At 40.7% G+C, this 27,380-nt stretch overlaps 1 long non-coding RNA gene and 1 pseudogene across 1 annotated transcript in view; one reads left to right on the plus strand and one right to left on the minus strand.

The window, feature by feature from the left end:
- The first annotated feature begins 3,315 nt into the window (after positions 1-3,315).
- Positions 3,316-4,363, plus strand: LOC102124442 (SIN3-HDAC complex-associated factor pseudogene; annotated as a pseudogene).
- Positions 4,364-18,015: 13,652 nt separating this feature from the next.
- Positions 18,016-27,380, minus strand: part of LOC102124823 (uncharacterized) — a 178,294-nt gene continuing 168,929 nt past the window's right edge. Inside the window, exon 5 of the long non-coding RNA XR_012420521.1 lies at positions 18,016-18,182. This is a non-coding gene — a long non-coding RNA (uncharacterized lncRNA). The remainder of the gene's footprint in view (positions 18,183-27,380) is intronic.

A 27,380-nucleotide genomic window follows, 5' to 3' on the forward strand; every position in this document is an offset into this window, starting at 1 on the left:
ATAGACACAATAAAAAATGATAAAGGGGATATCACCACCAATCCCACAGAAATACAAACTACCATCAGAGAATCCTATAAATACCTCTAAGCAAATAAACTAGACAATCTAGAAAAAATGGATAAATTCCTGGACACAGGATTCAATTTCAGAGCCTGTTATTGGTCTGTTCAGAGACTCCACTTCTTCCTGGTTTAGTCTTGGGACTAAATCTGAATAGACCAATAACAGGCTCTGAAATTGAGGCAATAATTAATAGCCTACGCACCAAAGAAAGTCCAGGACCAGATGGATTCACAGCCAAATCTTATCAGAGGTACAAAGAGGAGCTAGTACCATTCCTTCTGAAACTGTTCCAATAAATAGAAAAGGGGGAATCCTCCTTAATGCATTTTATGAGGCCCACATCATCCTGATACCAAAGCCTGGCAGAGACACAACAAAAAAAGAGAATTTTAGACCAATATCCCTGATGAACATCAGTGCTAAAATCCTCAATAAAATACTGGCAAACTGAATCCAGCAGCACATCAAAATGCTTATCCACCACGATAAGTTGGCTTCATCCCTGGGATGCAAGGATGTTTCAACATATGCAAATCAATAAATGTAATCTATCACATAAACAGAATCAATGACAAAACCACATGATTATCTCAATAGATGCAGAAAAGGCCTTCGACAAACTTCAACAGCCCTTCACGCTAAAAACTCTCAATAAACTAGGTATTGATGGAACGTATCTCAAAATAATAAGAGCTATTTATGACAAACCCACAGCCAATATCATAATGAATGGGCAAAAAGTGGAAGTATTCCCTTTGAAAACTGGCACAAGACAGAGATTCCCTCTCTCACCACTCCTAGTCAATGTAGTGTTGGAAGTTCTGGCCAGGGCAATCAGGCAAGAGAAAGAAATAAAGGGTATTCAGTTAGGAAAAGAGGAAGTCAAATTGTCCCTGTTTGCAGATGACATGATTGTATATTTAGAAAACTCCATCATCTCAGCCCAAAATCTCCTTAAGCTGATAAACAACTTCAGCAAAGTCTCAGGATACAAAATAAATGTGCAAAAATCACAAGCATTCCTATACACCATTAACAGACAAACAGAGAGCCAAATCATGAGTGAACTCCCATTCACAATTGCTATAAAGAGAATAAAATACCTAGGAATCCAACAAACAAGAGATGTGAAGGATCTCTTCAAGGAGAACTACAAACCACTGCTCAATGAAATAAAAGAGGACACAAACAAATGGAAGAATATTCCATGCTCATGGATAGAAAGAATCAATATCGTGAAAATGGCCATACTGCCCAAGGTAATTTATAGATTCAATGTCATCCTCATCAAGCTACCAATGACTTTCTTCACAGAATTGGAAAAAACTACTTTAAAGCTCATATGGAACCAAAAAAGAGCCTGCATTGCCAACACAATCCTAAGCAAAAAGAACAAAGCTGGAGGCATCACGCTACTTGACTTCAAACTATACGACAAGGCTACAGTAACCAAAACAGCACGGTACTGGTACCAAAACAGAGAGATAGACGAATAGAACAGAACAGAGACCTCAGAAATAACACCACACATCTACAACCATCTGATCTTTGACAAATCTGACAAAAACAAGAAATGGGGAATATAAATGGTGCTGAGAAAACTGACTAGCCATATGTAGAAAGCTGAAACTGGATCCCTTCCTTACACTTTATACAAAAATTAATTCAAGACGGATTAAAGACTTAAGTGTTAGACCTAAAACCATAAAAATCCTAGAAGAAAACCTAGGCAATACCATTCAGGACATAGGCATGGGCAAGGACTTCATGACTAAAACACCAAAAGCAATGGCAACAAAAGCCAAAATAGACAAATGGGATCTAATTAAACTAAAGAGCTTCTGCATGGCAAAAGAAACTACCATCAGAGTGAACAGGTAACCTACAGAATGGGAGAAAATTTTTGCAATCTACTCACTGAGAAAGGGCTAAAATCCAGAATTTACTAAGAATCAAACAAATTTACAAGAAAAAACAAACAACCCCATCAAAAAGTGGGTGAAGGATATGAACAAACACTTCTCAAAAGAAGACATCTATGCAGCCAACAAACACATGAAAAAATGCTCATCATCACTGGTCATTAGAGAAATGCAAATCAAAACCACAATGAGATACCATCTCACCCCAGTTAGAATGCAATCATTAAAAAGTCAGGAAACAACAGATGCTGGAGGGGATGTGGAGAAATAGGAATGCTTTTATGCTGTTGGTGGGAGTGTAAATTAGTTCAACCATTGTGGAAGACAGTGTGGCAATTCCTCAAGGATCTAGAACTAGAATTACCATTTGATCCAGCAATCCCATTACTGGGTATATACCCAAAGGATTATAAATCATGCTACTATAAAGACACATGCACACATATGTTTACTGCAGCACTGTTCACAACAGCAAAGACTTGGAACCAACCCAAATGCCCATCAATGATAGATGAATTAAGAAAATGTGGCACATATACACAATGGAATACTATGCAGCCATCAAAAAGGATGAATTCATGTTCTTTGCAGGGACATGGATGAAGCTGGAAACCATCATTCTCAGCAAACTATTACAAGGACAGAAAACCAAACACTGCATGATCTCACTCATAGGTGGGAATTGAATAATGAGATCACTTGGACAGGGAACATCACGCATCAGGGCCTGTTGGGGAGTGGGGCGCTGGGGGAGGGATAGCATTAGGAGAAATACCTAATGTAAATGATAAGTTGATGGGTGCAGCAAATCAACATGGCACATGTATACCTGTGTGTCAAATCTGCACTTTGTGCTCATATACCCCAAAACTTAAAGTATAATAAATAAATAAATAAATAAAACAGTCATATTAAATCAGACAAAAATAAATTTAAGGGAGAAAACATGATGTAATGATAAAATGAATAATTTGAAAAAAAAGATATAATAGTCTTATAACAGTCTCTAATAACATGGCCTTAAAATATATAAAGTAAAACCAAAGACTCACAAGGAGAAATGAACATATCCATAATCCTGGAAGGAAGATTTTAACATCTTACAATACTGAATAAAAGCCAGAAAGAAAATAGACACTTAAGTAGTACAATTAATAAACTTTACCAAACAGATTGCAACTTATATTCTACACCAAAAATTAAAGATTGCATTTTATTTTCAAGGACACATGAATAAATTTACTAGAGACTCTTCCTCACAAAGCAAGATTCAACAAATTCAAAACATTGTGCAGCAGACCACATTTTGTGATCAAAGTACTATAAAATTAGAAACCAATAGTAGAGAAATAGACTTTAAAACCATATATCTTAGAGAAATCTTTAATGTCAATGTCATGTAAATAATTTATAGGACCACAACAAAATCATAAAGGAAATTATCAATATTCAGACTTGAATAACAATAAAAATATTGCATATCTAAATTGATGGATGCAACTCAGTCAGCACTTATGGGCAATTTAGCCTGAAATGCATTTATTAGATAAGAAGAAAGGTCAAAAGGTAATGGGCCAATCTTTCTAGACAAGGCAGTTGAAGAGGGAGGGCTTAGAAAGGGACTGGCCTGGCGTGCACTCTGCACCTCCGGCATGTTGTTTCGTATGGAATGGATGCTTCTGGAAGATTTGGAAGACTACTGCCCAGAAGAAAAGATGTTTGGTTTTTCCCAAGCCAAAGATGTACCAAAGTATAGAGGGCTGCTGTGTTTGCAGAGTTAAGTCCTCCAGTTCTCGCTTCACTGACAGTAAACCCTATGGAAAGGACTTCCAGAGCTCTCTGGGGCTGCATGAGACATCTGCAATGCCTGTGTCCTGTTTGTGAAAAGATGGAAGACGTTGCCAGCAGGATCCAAAAACCCTGGATTCACGTGGCAGATGCAGGGCTGGACCCAGTCTAAAGACTACATTGAAACCAAAGAGAGTGAAAACTGTATCTGGGAAGAGGATAAAAAGCAACCAGACCAATAAACTGCAGAAGGAAGGTAAAGATCACAATGATGATGCTCACAGTACCACCTCAAGTGCCTCCTTGTAACAGCAACCAGTCAGACGATGGCTCAGTTATGGAGATGGCTTCTGGTTCTACCAGAACACCAGGTGTTTTCCTTTTTAGATCTCACGGACTGAAAAAGACAGAAGATACGTAGTGGGTCTGTTTATAAAGGCCATTTTGGGGAAGTCCTCATCAACTCACATCTGTTCAAGCCTTGCCGCAGGAATACGAAAGCAACTACCGAGAAATCCTAAGGGCAGGGGCCAGAATCTCTGCCCACCTCACTCAGGAGTAGAAACGGGGAACAAAAAGCAATTTAAACTTTGAAAAGACCACAAAACAACTAACTGTTCCTCCTATTTTTAACTTGGATACCTGCTACTCTGCCAAAAAAGAAATTCTAGAATAGTTTTGAATGGGTTATTTTCCCACCAGTCTCACAAATTCTGAAGTCAGTTTCCAGCTTCACAAAAAAAGAATTGTAAATAATATTTAAGATGCTGGATATTTCACAAGAAAGCCAAATGCTGCTATAGGTCTTTTTTAAATACCCTTCTAAGGAATGAAACTAGGGGAATTTCAGGGGACAGAGATGGGATTTGTCATATGCTAAACGGTATGTGGTTTTAGTCCTTCTATATTGAGAAGCAGTGGTTGGGCATTTTTTAAGGTAGCCGGCTACACTTGTTTTCCCTCATGATAATAATTTGTCATAACTCAGTAACATGGACTTGCCCCCAGAGGTAGTTGTTAATAATTTTGAAATATTAAGGTCTTGCCAAGGTTCCAACGATTGAAACCTGTACTACTGATTATTAAGCAGGACAGACTGTGCTTTCTGTTGCAAATACCTTAAAGGAAAAAGTAATTTCTAAATATACAGAAAGGAAAGATGACTGTATATGTTGCATCCTGTGCCACCTCTCTTGATATTAATACTTGATAAAGATTTCAATTTTTATGAAACTTCTAAAGCAGAATCAATGCTCCTCTTGGGGAAATAACAAGTCTTTAGGGTAGCCAAGACCCTATATGAACAGTACCAAAGCATTAACACATAATAGAGAACACATTCTATTAAAAATGTTGAACTATCGGCCGGGTGCGGTGGCTCCCGCCTATAATCCCAGCACTTTGGGAGGGCAAGGCGGGTGGATCAAGAGGTCAGGAGATCGAGACCATCCTGTCTAACACAGTGAAACCCCATATCTACTAAAAATACAAAAAATTAGCTGGGTGTAGAGGCGGGTGCCTGTATTCCCAGCTATTCGGGAGGCTGAGGCAGGAGAATGGCGTGAACCCGGGAGGCAGAGCTTGCAGTGAGCCGAGATCGGGCCTCCAGCCTGGGTGACAGAGCAAGACTCTGTCTCAAAAAAAAAAAAAAAAAAAAAAAAAAAAAAAGTTGAACTATCGGAGTCCAGGTGTGGTGGCTCACACCCATAATCCCAAAACTTTGGGAGGCCAAGGTGGGTGGATCACTCGAGGTCAGTAGTTTGAGGCCAGCCTGGCCATGGTGAAACCTGTCTCTACTAAAAATATAAAAATTAGGCGGGCATGGTGGCGCATGCCTGTAATCCCAGCTACTCAGGAGGCTGAGGCAGGAGAATCGCTTGAACCCGGGAGAGGGAGGTTGCAGTGAGCCAAGACTGCACCACTGCACTCTAGCCTGGGCGACAGAGAGAGACTCTGCCTCAATTAAACAAACAAACACAAAAGTTAAACTATCTCAAAACTAAAATGTGTAGTCTTCAGGATGGCACAAAACAAAAACTAATGCTTCTTGGGGCACATTTCTTAGAGGAATTGCTGAGTGTGTAAATAATTGACTTCTGTTTGTGTTACATAACTGATGACTTCCTTGAAAATCTGCACAGGTCAGTTTTAGGTCTGGATTACTTCAGCTAACTTTTGTGAAGGTTTTGTCTGTGAAGAGTGGGTGTTTGACTTGGTTCAGCCTATTAGGGTTTTTTCCCACTCTATATTTAAAGTAAAATTTACTAGAAGAAAAGAGGGGTGGTATTAATGACAAGTGGGTTGGTTTTGGTTTGGCTTCTTTTAGTCAGGCTTTCTGAACATTGAGACATCCTGAACTCAGGGCTCTTCAATTCTAAAATGCTCATTAAAAGCCTCTCACTTGAACCCAAACCAAAGTACTCTTATTGCAAGAAAAAAAACATATCACCAGTTCAGATTTCATAATGAGGAAGAAGCATTTGCCTGCCCTATAGTAACATAACTCAGTGCTTATTTTTTAAACAGGATTTTTAAAATTGGATAGTGTAACAATAAGGAGTTAGTCACCTTTTATGGGCACCCTGTAGTTTTACAGTTAATCTAAACACATTTTATATTTCCTCCTTTCAGAAAAAACTACATGCTACAAGCCACCGTATGCACAGACCGCACAATGACTTGGGTTGGCTCTCCCACAGTCTTTGAGGTGAATTATAAGAGTCCAGCCGTTATTATCCTCCAGAGTTATTCTGAAAAAATTTGTTTGTAATTTTGGCTGTAGTATCGGTGGTAGGATATCCTCTAGTGTGAATCATCTCTGCTTCTGTATTTATTTATGTTTCACTAGCCCTCAACCACAGTCTTCTTTTTCCCCTTCCACCTCTCTTTACCTGTAGGATGTACCGCATGCAGTCATGCACTTTTTATTAATATATTCAAACTCCACAGGTCTGTTTTGTACTTTTTGTATTATTGGATACTTACAATCACAACTTTCATGAGGATATTGAATGCATTTAGTCTTAGAAAATTTTTAAAAAGTAATGAACTTCATCTGATTCAAAAAAAAATAGAAAAAACCAGTAAACTCAAATGAAGGAGTAGGAGAAAGGAAATAAGACATTTAAGGGTAGAAATTCATCATATAATAACAGAAATAAATAAATAAAAGAGGATCAACAGAGCAAAACGCTGAATATTTGCAGTGACCAGAAACAAGCTAAACCTCTGGTAAGATTGAATAAGAAAAAGAACTAAGGTACAAAGTATCCATATTAGACATGAGAAAAGATACATAATTACAGACACATCAGAAATTTAAAACATCTTAGGAATACTATAAACAACTTGATGCCAATAAATTTGAAACCCAGACAGGCATACATTTTTTTAAAAATTAATTACCAAAATTTTCTCACAAGAAATATAAAAACCTGAATAGACATGCTGATATAAAAAATTGAATCCACTAATTAACAATCTATGCTCTTCCTCACGGCCAAATAAGGGCTGAAATGATTATTCAAGTATATTTCAAACCTTCAAGGAATAGTGTTTCCTAACTTATTCAAACTGTTACTAAGCATATAGAAAAGAAAAACTCCTTGGTTTATTATATAAAGTTAATGTACTTAGTGCCCAAAACTGGAGAGGGATCATATAAAAAGAGAAAATTACAGGCCAAGTTCACTCATAAACATAGATGTAAAAGACTTAAATAATTTATTAGCAAATAAATGCAGTGAGGCATTTAAAAATGGATACCCCATGACTGACTAAGGCCTATCTCAGGAATGCAAAGATTATTTAATGTTAGAAAATCAATAAAGGTAATACACAACCCTAATTGATAAAAGAAAAAAAAAGCCTATATGATAATCTCAAAAATGCAGGAGAATAGATAAAATTCAATATCCACTTATTATAAAAACTCTTAGACACCAGCACTCAGGGGAACTTTCCTGACTTGATAAAGGTATTTACCAAAAACCTTTGGCAAATATCATGCTAAATAGTAAAATGTTTAAAACATTGCATTTTAAAGAACAAGGATGTCCATTAGTGCCACTTGTATTCAGCACTATCCTGGATGTCTTAGCTAAAGCAAAGACCAGAGGGAGGAAAAAAGAGATGTAAAGATTGGACATGAAGAATCAAAACTGTCATTATTCAGAGATAATAGTATTGTCCATGTAGAAAAATCTATGAGAATATATAAACTATTAAAAGCAGTAAGAGTTTATTGGATATAAAATCATATACAAAAATCAATAACATCTCTATACACCTGCAACATCCAATTAGAAAATGTAATTTTAAAACTGTATCAGTCACAGCAGCAACAAAAATATAAGGTACATAGGAATATAACTGGCAAAAGAGATATATTAATATTATGAAAACAGTATAAAATTTTATCGAAGGATGTAAATTTTTAAAATCTGAAAAATAATGGAAAAATGCACCATGTTCATGAGTAAGAAAGAAGCAATATTTTTAAGTTGGCAATTCTCTTCAAATTAATCAATAAAGTCAATGCATTGCAGTCAAATCCTCCTGGGTTTTTCACAGACTTGGTCAAGCAGATGCTGACATTCCTATAGAATAAGAAAGGGCAAAGAGAATAACCAAGACAATGCTGAAGAAGAAAAATGTAGGAAAACTTACACTCAAAGATGTCAGGATTCATTGTCATACCACAGAGCAAGGCGACACAGTGACAACTGGAACAGAATAGACAGACAGGAAACAGACTTGGGTTTACGTATTGCAACTTCATTTATGACAAAAACAAAAAAAAAGCCTTAAAAATTAGTGGGGGAAGTATGGTCTATTTTTTCACAATGTCTTTCACAAAAACTTTTTAAAATAAGTTTATTAATACAAATTGTTGGCAAGGATGTGAGAAATGGAAATTCGCATGTGCCTAGTAGGAGGACGAATTGTTGTAGCTCTTTGGGGAGCAATTCTGCTCTACCTAGTAAGCTGCTAAGCTGATGCATCCCACTATCAGTGGAGCAGTTCCCCCTTTGGGTAGCTACCCTAGAGCGGCTATGTGCTTATCAGGATGGATAAAAAAAAAATGTGGTCTGCTCCTAAAATGGAACACTTTAAGCTATTACAATAAACTAAATCTTTTTTGGTTTTTTTTTTTTTTTTGATACATTATACTTGTACATATTTAGGGTTACATAAGAAATTTTGTTACATGCATGAATATGTAATGGTCAAGTCAAGATATTTAGTATGTATCTTTTCTGTGTGTGTTGGGTACATTTCAGGTTTACTCTTCTATTTTGAAAAATACATTGTTGTTGACTACAGTGGCCCTACTCTGCTATCAAACTTTAGAAAGTGTTTCTTCTATCTAATTGTATTTTTGTACCCATTAACCAGCCTTTCTCCATCCTCCCTCAACGCCCACACATACACCCTTCCCAGTCTCTGGGATTTATTATTCCACTCTATACCTCCATGTTATCAATTTTTTTAACTCTCACATATGAGTGAGAACATGTGGTATTTGTCTTGCCTGGTTTATTTCACTTAACCTAACAGCCTCCAGTTCCATCCAGCTATCCATTTGTTGCTGCAGTTGACAGGATTCCATTCTTTTTCATGGCTGAATAATATTTTATTGTGTGTTTATACCACATTTTCTTTATCCATTCATCCATTGGTAGGCAATTAAGTTGATTCCATATTTTGGCTATTGTGAATAGTGCTGCAATAAGCATAACAGTGTAGATATCTCTTCAATATATTGATTTCTTTTTCTGTTTTTATGATAAATACCTAGTATTTGGATGATGGGATCATATGGTAGTTCTTTTTCCAGGGTTTTAATTTTTACTTTAGATTGAAGGGATACATGCACAGGGTTATTTCCTAGGTATATTGTATGATGCTGAGGCTTGGGTACAAATGATCCTGTCACCAAGGTAATGAGTATAGTACCCAATAGTAAGTTTTACAACCATTGCCCCCTTCCTCTTTGTCCCTCTAGTGGTCCCCAGTTTCTATTGTTGCCATTTTTATGTCCCTGAGTACCCAATATCTAGCTCCCACTTGCAAGTGAGAATATGCAGTATTTGGTTTTCTGTTCCTGTGTTATTTCACTTAGGATAATGGCCTCCAGATGAATCCATGTTGCTGTAAAGGGCATGATTTTTTCTTTTTTATGGCTTTGTAGTACTGTAGTATGTATAGGTATACCGCATTTTCTTTACCCAATCCACCATTGATGGGCAACTAGGTGAATTCCATGTCTTTGCTATTGTGAATAGTGCACAATGAACATAGCAGTGCATGTGTCTTCTTGGTATAATTTTTTTTTTTCATTATTGATATGGTTTGGCCCTGTGTCCCTACCCAAATCTCACCTTGAATTGTAATAATCCCCAAATGTCAAGGGCAGGACCAGGTGGAGATAAATAAATCATGGGGGTGGTTTCCCCCATAGTGCTCTCGTGATAGTGAGTTCTCACAAGATCTGACAGTTTTATAAGGGGATTCCCTCTTTGCTCAGCACTTATTCTCTCTCCTCCCGCCTTGTGAAGAGGTGCCTTCTGCCATGATTGTAAGTTTCCTGAGGCCTCCCCAGTCATTGGAACTGTGAGTCAATTAAACCTCTTTTATTTATAAATTACCCAATCTCAGGTATTTCCTTATAGCAATGTAAGAACGAACTAATCCAGATATACACCTAGTAATGGGAACGCAGTGTCAAACAGTAGTTCTGTTTTAAGTTCTTTGAGAAATCTCCTAACTGCTTTCTAAGGGGCTGAACTAATTTACATTCCCACCAAGAGTGTACGTGTTCCCTTTTCTCCACAGCCTCACCAGCATCTGTTGTTTTTTGACTTTTTAATAATAGCTATTCTGACTGGTATGAGACGGTATCTCATTGTGGTTTTGATTTACATTTCTCTGATGATTATTTTTAGTTGTTTGAGGAACCTCCATACTGTTTTCTACAGTGGTTGTACTAATTTACATTCCTTCCAACAGTGTATAAGTGTTCCCTTTTCTCCACATCCTTGCCAATTTAAGGGGTATTTTTTTTGTCTGTTTAATGATAGCCATTCTAACTAGGGTAAGATGATGATATCTCATTATGATTTTAATTTGCATTTCCCTGATGATTAGTCTTTGTAGGATTTCTTTGGCTATAAACAGCACTGGTGGTATCTGTGATTTCCTCAACAACAGGATGCAGTTTGCTAGTGGAGACTGTGAAGAAGTTTTGCTGGGGTCTGGGACACCAGGTAGGCCAGTCTTCAGGCCCCAGCGGTGGCAGCAGTGGGTGAGCATGCCTGTCCTAGGGCCCTAGAGCATCAAACATACTGGTGTTAGCTGGTCCAGGTAGGCTGATTCTTGGGCCTCTGGGAGGCTTGTTCCCAGGAATGGCAGCAGTGGGCCAGGCATGTGAGCAGGTTCCCAAGGCCCTGGGCAGTGGATGTGGTATGGGTGATGGCAGTAGCAGCAATGGACATCCCTCTGGGACGCAAGTGGTCCACACTGGTGTTGGCAGTGGCTGTGACAGGTCAGGCTGGCCAGTCCCCAGACCCACATGTGGCACCTGCAGGTCAGTGGCAGTTGTGGTGGTAGCAGTAGGTTGAGTGGGCCCAAACTTAGACCCCAGGAGGAGTGCTCAGGTGCCACTGGTGGTGGAGATGGCTGGGCAATCCCCAGGCCTCTGGACGCTGTGCTCGGTACTGGAGAAGGTGGAGCCAGGCTGGACACCCTACTGGTTCGTATAGACACTGGCTGTCGTATGCAAAGGTAGGGTGAGCCGTAGCCAGCAAAATGCTCTGGTGGAGGCAGCAGAGGCCCTGCTACTAGGGAGGATGGGTTGCTTTCCCTGGAATCTGCCGTAGGCAGGCAGCCAGGGAGCATGGACTTCCCCCTGTGCCTCGATCACCTGCAGTCCGCAGCCACAGCAGCTGTGGGCAGTGGAATTTGCCCATGGGGCATGTAAGAATGCACAGCTGCCCCTCTGCATGGGGCCAGGGCAGGTGTTGGGGGGAGGGTGCGAAATTGCTGCCTCATCCTGGTTGCCAGGCAAAACACAGTCCAGTGGGGGCTGGGCTCTTAACATGGCACCGTCAGACCACTGCTTAGGGATGTGTGAGACCCAGGATGAGCTCCGTCTCTAAAGCAGTGCCTTCCCACAGTTCCCAGGGAGCCCCCTATGTTAGTCTTGAGGCCACTGGGGTTGAGAGGCTCTCCTGTTGTAGGATTGCAGGAGTTCATGGTGAGAATGTGGACCACTAGGGATCTCTCATTTACCTTGTCCTCACACTGGGGAGTCTCTCCCAGCTCCCAGCTGATCTTGGCCAAACAGGCTTCCTCTCTTCCCTCTCCTTCCTTGCTTTAGGTGTTTCCTGTCATTTCTCTGTTGAATTCCAGTGCTCTCTCTTAGATAATCTATTTGAAGTGCGATTATCTGCTCACTATTTTGGTTCTTCTTAGAAGAGGCGAGTAAGAGATGCCTCTACTCAGCCATCTTGAAGTCCCTCCACAATAAACTAAAACGAGAGAAAATGTCGATGGATAAAAACAAAGTACAAGATAATCTGTACGGTATACACAGGTTTGCCATTTACATAAATGTTTAAAGACACAAAACAATACTACATGTTTACTTAAAAAAAAAGAAAGAAAGGAAAAACAACCATGGAAACAACACCCACTCACTTTAAGACTTCTTTTTCTGTCGAGGGCTATTATCATCCTTGCTCTAAAGTTAAACAATAAACTAAATTTCTTCCATAGTTAGGTTAGCCTATATATAGGAATGAACAAAGACAGTTAACTTGTGAGGTTAGAAGCAAGGTAGAGTCAGTTATGTTAGATTCCTCATTGTTATAATTTTGCAAAGGCAGTTTAAAGGCCCCTATAACAACAACAAAAAAAAAAGATTAACAAGAGAAAAGCATACAAATTTATTTAATATAAATTTTAGGTTACACAGGCACCTACAGAAATGAAGACCTATAGAAGCAGGGAAGACTGTATTTTTGTGGGCAGTTGGGCTGCAAAAGGATGACTGGGAAACAGAAGGGTGTGATACAATGGTAATAAAGCGGGGTAACTCACCAAAACCTATTTGTTCAGATTCTTCTTGGTGTCTCTGTGTCTTCAGAGAGGAGGACATTTCTTTATTTTGTTTTGGGTATAGGGAGAGAAGCCCTTTATCTGAAACGAGGATTTTCTGACCTACTTTCAGAGGAAGGTCAGCTAGGTTTTATGGCCTGCTTCAGGGAGGAAGTGGAAAGAAAGTGAGAGAGAGAGACCTTCCTGCTTCTGTTGTTTTCTGAAATGCCATGTGCCATTTTTCAGAATAGCATGCCCTGAAACTCATCTCTCTCTTAACAATAAAAAGCTCCTTCTCTAGAAGCCCCTAGTAAACTTTTTCTGCTGTCTTACTAAACCAACCAGGCAAGGCAGAGGGTCTGACATCATGACTGGATGAAACCAGAGGTTCTCTGCATGGTTCCTAAACCAGCAACATCAACATCACCTGGGCATTTACTGGAAAACATTCTCAACCTCACCTTATACCTACTAGAGAAGTGGTCCAGGAAAAAAAAAAAAAAATAGGTGTGTGTGTGTGTGTGTGTGTGTGTGTGTGTGTGTAACAATCCCTTCAGATTATTCTGATGACACAACAGTTTGAGAAGGACTGGGTTTGAATAATCAGGACCTCCTTTACAGCTCAGATCAATTAGCCTCTCTTGAGGCACATGGGCTTCATGGAGGAGGGGTGGAAACATGAACAAAATTAACATGATTTTAAGAAAAAGGAAGGGAGCTGCCAGGTAATCAGTTGAATGTGCATTGACATTGCTTAAGCATCGGCTGGGTGCAGTGGCTCATGCCTGTAATCCCAGCACTTTTTTTTTTTTTTTTTTTTTTGAGACAGAGTTTCACTCTTGTTGCCCAGGCTGGAGTGCAATGGCATGATCTCAGCTCATGGCAACCTCCGCCTCCTGGGTTCAAGCGATTCTCCTCCTTCAGCCTCTCCAGTAGCTGGGATTACAGGCATGTACCACCGCACTCGGCTAATTTAGGTATTTTTAGTAGGCATGAGCAAACCCAGCACTTTGGCAGGTCGAGGCAGTTGGATCGCCTAAGGTCAGGAGTTTGAGACCAGCCTGGCTAACATGGTGAAACCCCATCTCTACTAAAAATACAAAAATTAGCCAGGCGTGGTGGCACACGCCTGTAATCCCAGCTACTCGGGAGGCTGAGGAAAGAGAATTGCTTGAAGCCAGGAGGCGGAGGTTGTGGTGAGTCAAGATCAGGCCTGGGTGACATAGCAAGATTCCACCTCCAAAAAAAATTCCTTAAGCACCTATTATAAACCAACCTTGGGTTAACCATTTTGCATACATTATGTAACAACTCTATAAGGTAGGTACTATTTTTATACATATGATACATGTAGAAATGGAAGCACAGAGGGTTTATGTAACTGATTGAAGGTCATACAACTAATTAGTGGTGGAGCCTGGATTCCCATCAAACAGTCTGACTCTAAAGATTACCTTCAAAACCATGCTACTACATGTATTTGTTTTGGTTTGTTTGTGTTTCTAACATTTCTCTACTTACAAAATAGAAGACCAACCCCTTGTCTATGATGAGCACCTGCTCTCCCACAAAGGAAGCCAACCACCTTAAGTAACATCTGCAGCTTGCCTCTCTCACTTTACAGAAAAGTAAACTGCAGCTAAAAGAATCTAAAATACTTCCCAAAGCCACTGAGTCAGTCAGCACCATGGTCAGAACTTGACATTTTATTCTCTTAGAGTAAAAAGGTTTATGATATCTGGTTAAGGTACAACTGTCTTACCATCTAGGGAAGTTTACTTTCTTTTTGTATTCATTTTATTTGCTTTTAACCTAAAGTTTTCAACAATTGAGATGCTAGCAGTTTCTTGAGTAGAGTAGAAGCTGTTGAGGAGAAATGATCTTAAATGAGCAGCTTTTATTTAGAGAGAAAAGATCCCCTTCTTTCTTCATAAGTCCTCTATAAAAAATTGCCATCTGTGCTGAGGTAGCAGCTGTTCTATTGTCATATTTGACTCCACAGGGACTAACTTTGGACGCCTTTTTTAAAATTGGAAATCAATGTCAAATCAGGTGATGGAGAAAGCCAATGAAGTTCTTTTGTTCGTATTCCCTTGGTGGGGCACAAACACTCTTCTCTTCGCTAGCATTGATCTGATAGCAGACAGCTCTGTGTGTTTCTGCTTTGGGCAACCAAGATCCTTCAAGCACTCTTAGCCTGGCATAGGCTGGTCTTCCTTTGGACTAGAAAAAGAAAATCTATATATCTCTTTCTAAAACTTTTACTTGAAACAGTATTCAAAAGACTTGTACTGCTTTGGTCAAATTGGAAGACTCAGTGTAAGACATCCACTCTATTTTCTGAATTACTGCCCATAAATTCCCAAGTTGACCAAGGAGCAGAAAACAGTCAGGACAATCAGTCAGCTGATGAAAAGGCCAGCAGAATGACCACTGCTCCAATTATCACTGCAAGAGGTTGGTTTTTCCTTCTCTCACGTGCTCACTCAATGCAGCACAGAAGGTGTATTAGTATGTTCTCACACTGCTATGAAAAATACTACCTGAGACTGGGTAATTAACAAGCAAAGAAGTTTAATCGACTCACAGCTCTGTAGGCTTGACAGGAAGCATGGATGGCTAAGACGCCTCAGGAAACACAATCACGGAGGAAGGCAAAGGGGAAGCAGGCACCTTCTTCACAAGGTGACAGAAGGGAGTGTGAGAGTGCAGGAAAAAAAAAAAAAAACTTCCACTTTTAAAACTATGAGAACTTGTGAGAATTTACTCACTATCCCAAGAACAGCATGGGGGAACCGCCCCATGACCCAATCACCTCCCTCCCTCGACACATGGAGATTACAATTAGAGATGAGATTTGGGTGGGGACACAGAACCAAACCATATCAGAAGGTTTCTGTGACCAGGCATCTGTTGGGTTTACCACACACCAAGCAATTCTCCAGCAGACACCAACTGGGTATCCTATAACTTCACTCAGTTCTTCTACTATCTACCTGGGGATAGCATCAGACTCTGCAGGTTAAAGTCACAGTCCCACAAGACTTCCCCCAACTTCAGATGCCAATGGCAAGCCCCAGGTTGTGACCTGTGCTTCTGACTGACCAGCCATAAACCTGGGTTCCCACATCCACCTCCTCATGTTCAATTAATTTGCTAGAGAGGATTACAGAACTCGGGGAAACTCTTTACTTGTTTTACCCATGTATTATAAAGGATATTACAATAGATACAGATAAAGAGCCAGATGGAAGAGATGCACAGGAAAAGGTACGAGGAAAGGGGCATGGAGCTTTCATGCCTCCCTGGACACAGCCCCCACCAGACGCCTCCAAGTGTTCAGCAACCTGAAAGCTCCCTGTACCCTGTCCTTTGAGTTTTATGGAGGCTTCATTACATAGGTATGGTTGATTATATCATTGGCCATTGATGCTTGCCCCTCTCTTCTCCCATCGCTAGACTTTGCTGGGGGAGAGAATAAAACTCTCTATCAAGCTAATATTTTTGAGTCTCTGTTAATCACAATTGGTCCTACTCCTGACTGTTGGGAGAGAGCACAGACTTTACCCAGAAGCCAGTCTCAGTTAAAGTCAAAGAAGAAGATGACCTCGGATGATATCTGGGTCACACCTATTTCAAAGATGAAGAAACAGAGGATCAAAGAGGTTAAGTGACCTGCCCAAGCTAGCTAAGTGGCCGAACTGGAATTTCAGCCAAGGTCTACCTGACTACATTTCTGCATTTTTTTGTCACCCCAAATTCTAATTTATCTCTTCCTTCTTCCATCTTTCCTGATTTCTGCCTCTCCCTTGGAGCTGACATTAACACTGCTTTTCAGATATTAAACTCAGTTCCCTTCTCAGATACAATCTGCAGTTTCACTCTTCCCTTCCTCTAATCATGGTCAGCCTCCAGACCCCTGAGAACACTGTCCCCTCCCCAGTCCAGTCAAGACTAGCTCCTTTGGCTCTATCCCAGGGTATATGCATAGGACCAGTATTCCTGCTGGATTTCCCCAGCACAGGGAATTAGACATTAATTCAGCTACATGTTCCATAAGACTTATTAAAAGTTAGGCACAAGTGCATTTTTGCCTTTGAGTTGAATCACAGTGCGATTGAAGAGAATTTCTAAATATAGGAGGATAATACATTCATATCAGTTATTAAAGGAAGCTAGAGGTGTTTAGGGTATGTCCTTCAACCTCCTGAGATTGATATCAGGGGAAAACATGCCCTTTCAAAAAAAATTCTAGAATGCCACTGTGAGAGAGAAAATGCCAAGTGGCTTGACCCTTTTGGCATTTCTTTGGTTCAAGTTTAATAAATTCCTTCTTAAAATATTTTTTTCCTATTATAAAAGTAGTTCATGTTCATTTAGAATAATTATAAAATAAAGAATAATTCTAACTCAGTAAGAATCACTGTTAATATTTTGGTATTTTCTACTTGCAGTCTCTTTGCTTCATACATTTTTTATATCCTTGCGATCATATGTCACATAAAATACTTACATAGAGTGATTATTCACAGCAACTATTTTATTTTTGAAGCTATGAATACAGATTGTAAAATATATGGAAAATAGAAAGAAGTATGAAAAAATAAAATCATCCAGAATGTCAATGCCCAGAGAAAATTAAAAATAAACATTTCAGTGTTTGTCCCAGGAGTCTTCTTGCTATATATTTTTACATGATAGAGATCAAACTGTAGAGTCTAAATCTTAAGTAAATTCAATACAGAAACACCTAGGGTATATATAGAAGATGTTGCAAAGAGTCTTTCCCTTAGAAACCTGGTATCTACGATCATTAATATGAATTTTAAAGGAGAAAATCGTAGCTAAAGTTCTTTGGCAAAGAAAATGCCTAATATATTGCTCTTTGCAACTCTGATTTTATAGAAGGAAAAAATACAATTTGTTTAGCAATTTTTCTAGCATGCTATCCCCAGCATGTAAATAGTTTTGTCATCCTTGGTAAGTATAGCAGAATAACAACAATTATTGTTTCAAGTGGTCTTCAAACCTGGCAACAGCGTCCTTCTAAATTTTGGTGGGAAGAATGCAGCCCCCAAAAATACATTTCTTGGCACTGGGAAAAGGGGAAAAACAAGAAGGGAAGAGCTGAGAGACCCACTTTCTTCCTTGTCACATCAGCCATGTGGCTTTTCTTCCCACCTTTTCTCTTCATCCTGTCTACTAATAGATCTGCTGTCTCCATGCACAGAGGACATAGCTTCTTACTTCATCTTTGTTTCCGCCTTCCTCTTTTCTGCTTCCATGGTTTTCTTGGAATGGCATCTCCTGAAGAAAGGAAGACAGAAGGAGGAGGCAGTGGCTCCCATGGTGGACCTACACAGAGGTACAGCTGAAACCCTGACACAAGGGTCCTCCAAGTTCCAGAGCTCTGGAATTACATTTGTGATTAAATGAACCCCACAGAAAGCCTCAGGACCACTGCATGCCCTGTAGAGTCAGCCCATTATAATCATAATGCATATAAAGTCCCTATACTACAGCTTCAGAGCAGTCTCATGTGTAAAGAAGCAGAGCCCAGGAGTTTTTAATCTTCTTTCTTGTCTCTTTCAAATACTAAAGAGTATCCACAGCAGCTCATTATAACTCCCAAGACTGCCTCTTTCTACTTCCCCATAAGATCCCTTTGTCTCTCTTTCATTTATACCTCCCATCCCTACCAGCCTGGTGCCTCAATGGCCTCTTTCTTTCTAGGTTTCTAGGAACAAGCTGTTGACACTCTCGTCTGCCACTTGACCTCAGGGAAATTGATGTTCTTCTAGGCTTCTGGCTTGTTTTCTCCTGAGAAGCCCCTTAGTGTGTCTGGGCCTCTCTTGGAAGAGGAAGGGGTAGGAAGCTAAGAGAACAAAGGGCAGGTGAAAGAAAAATGTGGTTTCCATCCCATCATACAGTATGAAAGTGGTCTTGGAAAAATGAGATGTTGATGGTGTAAGGTAGGAAACTCATGAGATCAGAGCACAAAGCATCACTACTCAAGGAACACTGTGGAGTACAAAGCATTCTTGTGAGGCTTGTCCGTCCTTCTCAAGTTCCAAAACTCTTGCACAAAAGTCTGGATTGGGGACACTGGGAAACAAGTCTAGACTGGGGGACATTAGTAGACAAGCCTGTGGAGGAGCTGGCATGAAGAAAATAGGTAAGAGCAACTCATTCCATTCCTCTCCACCATATTTGACTTATGTGTTTATCTTTAATTATATTTGTTTGATTTCTCTTATCAGAATCTGACATTGGGGGACATTCATGTGCAAAGTTCACACAGAGAGTAATAAAAGCATATATTACACTGGAGATGTAGCACTAACAACCTCCACCAACCCTGCACACCTCCACCTCTTCTTCAGCTACCTCCAGCTGCCACCAATGATACCACCTACATCACTAACAGTGTGCACATTACTAGTTTTTTTGTTGTTGTTGTTGTTGTTTGTTTGTTTTGTTTTGTCTCGCTCTGTCACCCAGGCTGGAATGCAATGGCAACATCTCGGCTCACTGCAACCTCCACCTCCCTGGTTCAAGCCATTCTCCTGCCTCAGGCTCCCAAGTAGCTGGGACTACAGTCATGCACCACCACACTCAGCTAATTTTTGTATTTTTAATAGAGATGGGGATTCACCATGTTGGCCAAACTGGTCTCAAACTCCTGACCTCAAGTGATCCATCTGCCTCGGCCTCCCGAAGTGCTGGGATTACAGGTGAGAGCCACTGCACCAAACCTAGTTTTTTTCTTTCTTTAAAGATAATTTTTTTTAACGGATTCTCACTCTGTCACCAGGCAGGAGTGCATTGGCGCAATCTCGGCTCACTGCAGCCTCCACCTCCCAGGTTCAAGCGGTTCTCCTGCCTCAGCCTCCTGAGTAGCTGGGACTACAGGCTCGTACCACGCCCGGCTAATTTTTGTATTTTTAGTAGAAAACGGCTTTCACCATGTTGGCCAGGATGATCTTGATCTCTTGACCTTGTGATCTGCCTGCCTGGGCCTCCCAAAGTGCTGGGATTACAGGCATGAGCCACTGCACCCGGCCTAAAGATAATTTTTTAATATGAAATATATAGAGAATAAAAGTACCAGTGAAAATAGATTATTGTTAACATACTGTTATGCATTTTAGAGTCTTTTTATGGTTTTATCTATGTTGAGTCAGTGAGACAATTCGCATGATTTGGATTATAAAAAGTATGAAAGGATTTAGAGTGAAACTCTCCCCCTTCACCGCTGTTGCCCCAACATCCAGTTCTCTGCCCCCAGAGCCTACCATGTTTCAAATATTTTCAAAATGAAAGAAATTAAACACTGTAGATACAGTTAATGTCTCCTTTTCCTCATTCTTCTTCCATGCTCCCTAGAGGCAGCCATTATCATAAATTTGATGAATCTTTTCAATGCCTTTTTATAGTTTTTGCATACATATGCATGTACTTATGAACAGTAGAGAGTATTGTACTGTGTGCTCTTTTTTTGTGTGTCATTTACATCAATGTTATCATACCTTTTAGCACTACCCTATGCTGCCAGCTCATTCTTTTTAACTGCTGTATGATATTCTGTTGTATGACTATATTATGTTTTATTCATCTATTTTCCTATTGCTGGGAAGTTCTTTCCTATTTTCCAATGGTATAAACAATGCTACCACTTTGCTGTTTTCTAAATTAGAAGAACTGTTAGGTCCATTTCTCCCCAGATGAATTGATAAATCCCAAATAACCCAATCGACGCTTAATAAGATATTTTATAAAAATTGATAAGCTAATTCTGAAGTTCATCCGGAGGCAAAAACAAACAAAATTGGCAAATATTTCTTGGAAAAAAAAAGTGGGGAAATTTGCCCTGTGGTTTCATAATCTGCTTTTTTTTCACTTCGTGTATTATTCACAGGAGAGGAAGGAGCAGTTGGAGTTTCTAGGGAGGAGGCGTGGCTCTTTCTCCCTGGAGGTTGTTTTGTCTAGACAGGATGCTAGAAATGCAGCAGCCATCTTGCTACCAGACTGAGGATAATGCCAACACATCAAGGTCCAAGCAAGAAGCACCAAGAAACTGAGATATACTTTGAAATTCCATATCCGGAGCCAGTTCTACCTCTGTATTTGTTTAGGTAATAAATGTTGTATCACCTAATAACCTAATTTAAAGAGATAAGGAGGAAGGAAGGATTGTCTTATTTGCAGCAAAAAGCATGCTGACTGATATGTTTTATAATAAGGTCTGATTTCATCAATCCTGGACTGTTGGATTTTTAAGCAATTTCCAATTTTCTTTTATTCCCTTCAAACAAAATGCTCCATGGAATACCCTTATTACTCAGTCTCTGTGCAAATCTATGATTTTTTTCATAGTATAGATTCCTAAATAATTCCTACTTAAGTGGAATTACTCAACCCAGAATATGGGGAAGAAAGAGATTTGTCTCATAAAATACAATGTAACAAATTCTAATTCAGTAGAGGAAAATATGGAAATTCTAAATAATCTCTGAGTCCTAACCCGAGGCTCACTGTATCCTGTTTTACCATCTTGGGAAGGTTAGAATGTCTTCTTCCCCTTTCAGATCTCAGGGCCTCTATTATATTTGCTGCCTGTAGAATAACAGTAACAACAATAGTAATAACAATCGTTAAGACGTTTAAGCATCTTTTCTGTGCAACCAAGTATTCATACATATCTCATTTAATGTTTATAACAATCCTTTTGAGGAGATACAGTTACTAGTCCCACTTTACAAATGAGGAAATGAGGCTCAGAGTGAGTTAGTGACTCATCCAGAATCCTGCTGCTACATGAAGGGGCTGAGATTCCAAACTGGGTCTCTTACTGTTCATGATCCTGTTTCTCAAATCTCTCCCAAGGTCTTTGCTGAGAGCCTCACTTCCAGATCTTTCCATCCAGTTTCCTTCCTCTGTTATGTGGTCTTTTAATCGATATTAAAAGAACATTCCAAGAAGAAAGGAGGCAAGTCAACAGATATTTTCCCAGCAGGGTAGCCTGCTCCGTAAGTTACTCTGCAGATGTGCAGACTCACCTGAAGTAAAGCTTTGGTCTTCGTGGATTTGGACAACAGAAAACATTTTTCAGGAATTTGCTTATGTTATCACTATCATGATCCTTCCTTCTCTCTCAGAACTAAGTCAAAACCCTCAGCAAGTGCTACCAAAGGTCACACACAAAAATCTTCTGTAACAGGCACTGTTGTCTTCCTAGCCTCTCTTCCTCCCTTTCTCCTTCCCCAGAGCCCCTTAGCTTAAAAATTCTCCCACTTTTTTTTCAACGGAGTTGAATTCAATCTCTCTACCCTACTGCAATGTATCTTTGGCATTCTCAGCATTTTTCCTAGAACTGCTAAGACAAAGATAATATCTCACTAGATGTGAACGAGGAAGCATAGCATCCTGGTGGCCACTAACAGACACCCTGGGATCCAGAGGGAAGCCAGCCTTGGGATGAAGCTGGCATCACAACGTATGGAAGATAGAGTGAAAATATCAGCAACAAAAGTAGCCTGATTTATTCATGATGCACTGGATCAAGTCTTACCCCAAACCCTCTCTCCCTCCCACTTTTCAGATACATGAGCTAATACATTCCCTCTACTGTGTAGGCAAATCTGGTCGGGTTTTTGTTCATTGCAACCAAAAGTGTCCGGGCTGGTCCCTTTTCTCTGTGGCGCTTTCTAGCACAAAACTTGGATCACAGCCTCCCAATACAAGCAATGTTAACATTTATGTAGCACCTAATGTATGCCACACACTATCCTAAGCACTTTATTTTATATTTTGGCTCATTTAACCCTGACAACAGCCCTATGAGCTAGTTTGGGGGGGATTTTTAAGCCCATTTTTAAAATGAGGAAAATAAAGTACCAAAAAAGGTTAAATAACTTTGCCAGAGCTAACAGATGGTTGAGCCAGGATTTAAACCCAGTCAGATCCTTTTGATCCAGAATTCTTGCTCTTAACCAGTTGGCTAGCAGCTCTCAAATGCTGTCCTGGGCTCCCTTGCTGCAGGAGTCTAAGAACATGCATATTGGACTGGGGGAGTTGGGAGTGGGGTGTGGGTGGGGAAGATGCAAATGTTCATTTTCCACTTATATTTTAGAGAACCCGAAGGTACACGTATCAGTTTTCATTATCCCAAAATCAGGACAGAGAATTTGACTGTGTCACTCCCCCCAGTCACTGATGAAACTTCTTCTGCCAGGTTATTTCTCAGCTGCTGACAGTTGCTGTCTACAGCTGGGTCGATATTTTCATGTCTACTCATAATCCTGTGTGTCAAGATCCCTGAAAAATAAATGCCAGGATATTTTCTTCATGTTCTAGCCTCTGTTTTGATTTTAGACACCAAATCTAAAGTCTACCTCTCAGGTATTATATGTGCAGAATTCAAGAGGTATAAATTCATATAGGATTTATTCACATAAACGTGAGTGAGGTCTAAACCATGATGCCTTTTTTTGTCTTTGTTTTTTAATTTTTTGAAACAATGGGCTCTTGTTATATTGTCTGGGGTGGTCTCAAATTCCTGGGCTCAAGAGATCCCTCCACCTTGGCCTCCCAAAGTGCTGGAATTACAGGCATGAGCCACCACACTGAGACCTATTGTGCTTTTGAAGCAAAACTGTCTGCGCAGCATCTTCATTTTTGCTAAGGTGGCTGCAGAAGCTTCAATCAATGATAGTTGGACTTCAAACTCTGCCTTTGTCTTCATGCCAAATTCTCTTAAAATTGTCATTAAATAGGAATTAAACACAGAGTGCCGCAAAAATTTGCCTTGCCATCAGGAGCTTGTGATGTTTTAGATTAATAATAATCCGCTTACCATAACTGAACAGGTACCATTTTATTACTTCATCTCCCCCCTCTTTGGTTGGTTGTTTGCTTGCTATTTAATTTCTATTTATTATTAGTTCACCCATGAAAAGGGCCTAATAAGCAAAAGAAGAAAAAAAAGTAGGCAATACTTTCAAGTTCAAAAGACTAGCTGATGGGAGATCACAGTTCATCACAACTGCAAGTCTGAGATGGAATGTTTAAATATGTACATTTCAAAGTGAACCAGAAACCTTTCCCTGAGAGCCAGTAGAGGTGAAAGGAGGTTTTCAATATTCTTGCCCTATGTAAATGATTCTCAGAGTGGTCTGTGGGATTAATCTAAGTCCTTCTTTGCAACCAGATCTTGGATGGAGACACCTGAGTAGCCCTTCTAACAATTTAGGATTAACCTTGTTTGTCTGAACAACATAATTGGGTTCAGACATTATCCCATCTTGTTTCTTTTTTTTTTTTTTTTTTTTTTTTTGAGACAGAGTCTTGCTCTGTCGCCCAGGCTGGGGTGCAGTGGCCAAATCTCAGCTCACTGCAAGCTCCGCCTCCCGGGTTTAGACCATTCTCCTGCCTCAGCCTCCCGAGTAGCTGGGACTACAGGCGCCCGCCACCTCGCCCGGCTAGTTTTTTGTATTTTTTAGTAGAGACGGGGTTTCACCGTGTTAGCCAGGATGGTCTCGATCTCCTGACCTCGTGATCCGCCCGTCTCGGCCTCCCAAAGTGCTGGGATTACAGGCTTGAGCCACCGCGCCCGGCCAATCCCATCTTGTTTCCAAGGCCGCTAGCCAAAAGCAGAACCAAACATGTCATTTCTGGAAGCCAGAAGAAAAGCATTGACCTCCAAAAACCTATAATTTGGCCACAAGTACACAGTGTAATCCTTTTTTTGTTTGTTTGTTTGTTTAATAATAGACGGCTATGATGGCTAATTTTATGCATCAACTTAATTGAGCTAAGAAATACCCAGACAGCTGGTAAAACATTATTTCTGGGTGTGTCTGTGAGTGTTCCCAGCAGAGATTAACATTTGAATCAGTAACTGAGTGAAGAAAGTCTCCCTCACTAATTCAGGTGGGCATTATTCAATCCATTCAGGGCCTGGATAGAACAAAAAAGCAGAGGAAAGGCGAACTTACCCTCCGCTTGAGCTGGGACATCCATCTCCTCCTGTCCTCAGACACTGCTACTCCCTATTGTTAGGCCTTCTAGCTCAGATGGAGATTGTCGCCATTGGCTCCCCTGGCTCTCTGGCCTTCAGGTTTGGGCTGGATCTCCACCACTGGCTTTACTGCTGTATTAGTCTGTTTTCACGCTGCTGATAAAGACATACCCGAGACTGGAAAGAAATAGAAGTTTAATTGGACTTACAGTTCCACATGGCTGGGGAGGCCTCAGAATCATGACAGGAGGTGAAAGGCACCTCTAACATGGCAGCGGCAAGAGAAAAATGAGGAAGAAGCAAAAAACGGAAACCCCTAATAAACCCATCAGATCTCGTTAGACTTACTCACGATCAAGAGAATAGCCCAGGAAAGACCGGCTCCCATGATTCAATTACCTCCCCCTGGGTCCCTCCCACAGCTTGTGGGAATTCTGGGAGATACAATTCAAGTTAAGATTCGGGTGGGGACACAGCAAAACCATATCACCTGCTGTTGCAGACAACTGACTGTGGAACTTCTCAGCCTCCATATCTTCATGTGCCAATCCCTCAGAATGAGAGAGGAGAAAGGAAAAAAACCCATCAGGCAGGCAGTTAGGGCGGGTCCTCGGTTGAATCCTTTCAAACCAAAGAACAGCCTGAAGGCACAGATAAGGGAACTTGCACAGAGGGGCATGCCGAAGACATGGCCACAGCTGCACAGATAAGAAAGGCTAGGGCTGGGCGCGGTGGCTCAAGCCTGTAATCCCAGCACTTTGGGAGGCCGAGGCGGGCGGATTAGGAGGTCAGGAGATGGAGACCATCCTGGCTAACACGGTGAAACCCCGTCTCTACTAAAAAAAAAAAATACAAAAACTAGCCGGGCGAGGTGGCGGGCACCTGTAGTCCCAGCCACTCGGGAGGCTGAGGTAGGAGAACGGCGTAAACCCGGGAGGCGGAGGAGCTTGCAGTGAGCTGAGATCTGGCCACTGCACTCCAGCCTGGGCGGCAGAGCGAGACTCTGTCTCAAAAAAAAAAAAGAAAAAAGAAAGAAAAGCTATACAGGTGACTTGCCCAGACATGCTCACAATGGAAAATTTCATCCCCTGACACATGTGCAGTAAGGGAAACGAAGCAATAGGGAAGAACTCAAGCTAAGGGCCCGCATGTACACTAGGAGGACAGGGTGAAGCTACCAGAAAGGTGCACCTTATGCAAACGAGATGCCCAGCCCTCATGGGTTTCTTATAGAAGCTTTGCATTCAGCTGTAAAAACGGCGGCTGTCTTCTGGGTCCCCTCTCTGCAGCAAAGAGCCTTCTTCATTCAATTATTAAACTTTCGCTACAACCTCACCCTTGATGTCTGTGCTCTTTAACTTCCTTGGTTGTGAGACAAAGGACCCAGATACTACTTCAGGCAATGAGACTACTACATTGTGGTGCATTAGTGAGGCTGTAACAATAGTAAATCTCTTTCTATATATCTATGTATAGCCTATTGGTTCCTCTGCAAACTGTTTTATCAGCAAGGCCTTTAGGTCTTGTGCCGACCTTCTATCTCATCCTATGACTAAGAATGCTTTAACTTGCTGAGAATTCAGCTGAGCAGGTCTCAGCCTTATTTTACCCAGCCCTGTTCAAGATGGAGTTGCTCTTGTTTAAACACCTCTGACATTTCCCCCCCCCCCCCCTTTTATAAGAGAATCCTTAATCCTAACGCTTCTAGAGGGATCAAGACCCATCTTCTGCAACTTCTTCAGGCTGAATAAGGGGAGACAATATGCCTGCCTAACTATTAGGTCTCTTGCATTCAGGGTAGAGCAGAGCTCAGTCAGAAAGTGCTGGTATGGCAAGGGCCATTAATAACTCCGAGTTCCAACGAAAGGTGATATCAAAAGTCAGCCAATCAGTGCTGCAGTCTATTTCCTTTGGGTCGGGGGTCTCCTCGGTGTCCTCCTTTCCACGGTTTGCCAGAAAGATGTTACTGGAAAGGAGTCCTGATCCAGACCCCAAGAGAGGGATTTTAGATCTTGCACAAGCAATAATTCGAGGCAAGTCCATAGAGTAAAGTGAAAGCAAGTTTATTAAGTAAAGGAATAAAAGAACAGTTACTCCATAGGCAGTGCAGCCTAAATGCTAAGTTGTAAACAAGATATTTTCACCCTCATTATCTCATTTGAAATAGAACTTGAAAAAATGAAAGCTTGTGAATTGGTAGTCATCTCACTGTAAAGAGGAGGGAGCTGAAGAAACAAGTTCTATTGCAGTGAGTAACATATAGGATTGATGGACTTTTTGTCACCACGCTGCTTTACTGCAACAATCCAAAAACACACGTAGCCCTGCTGCGGTGGCTCATGCCTGTAATCCCAACACTTTGGGAGGTAGAGGCAGACGGATCACCTGAGGTCAGGAGTTCGAGGCCAGCCTGGCCAACATGGTGAAACCCTGTCTCTACTAAAAATACAAAAATTAGTTGGGCATGGTGGTGGATGCCTGTAATC

The sequence above is a fragment of the Macaca fascicularis genome, chromosome 11 (assembly GCF_037993035.2).
Source record: "Macaca fascicularis isolate 582-1 chromosome 11, T2T-MFA8v1.1".
In the NCBI taxonomy this organism is placed as follows: Eukaryota; Metazoa; Chordata; class Mammalia; order Primates; family Cercopithecidae; genus Macaca; species Macaca fascicularis.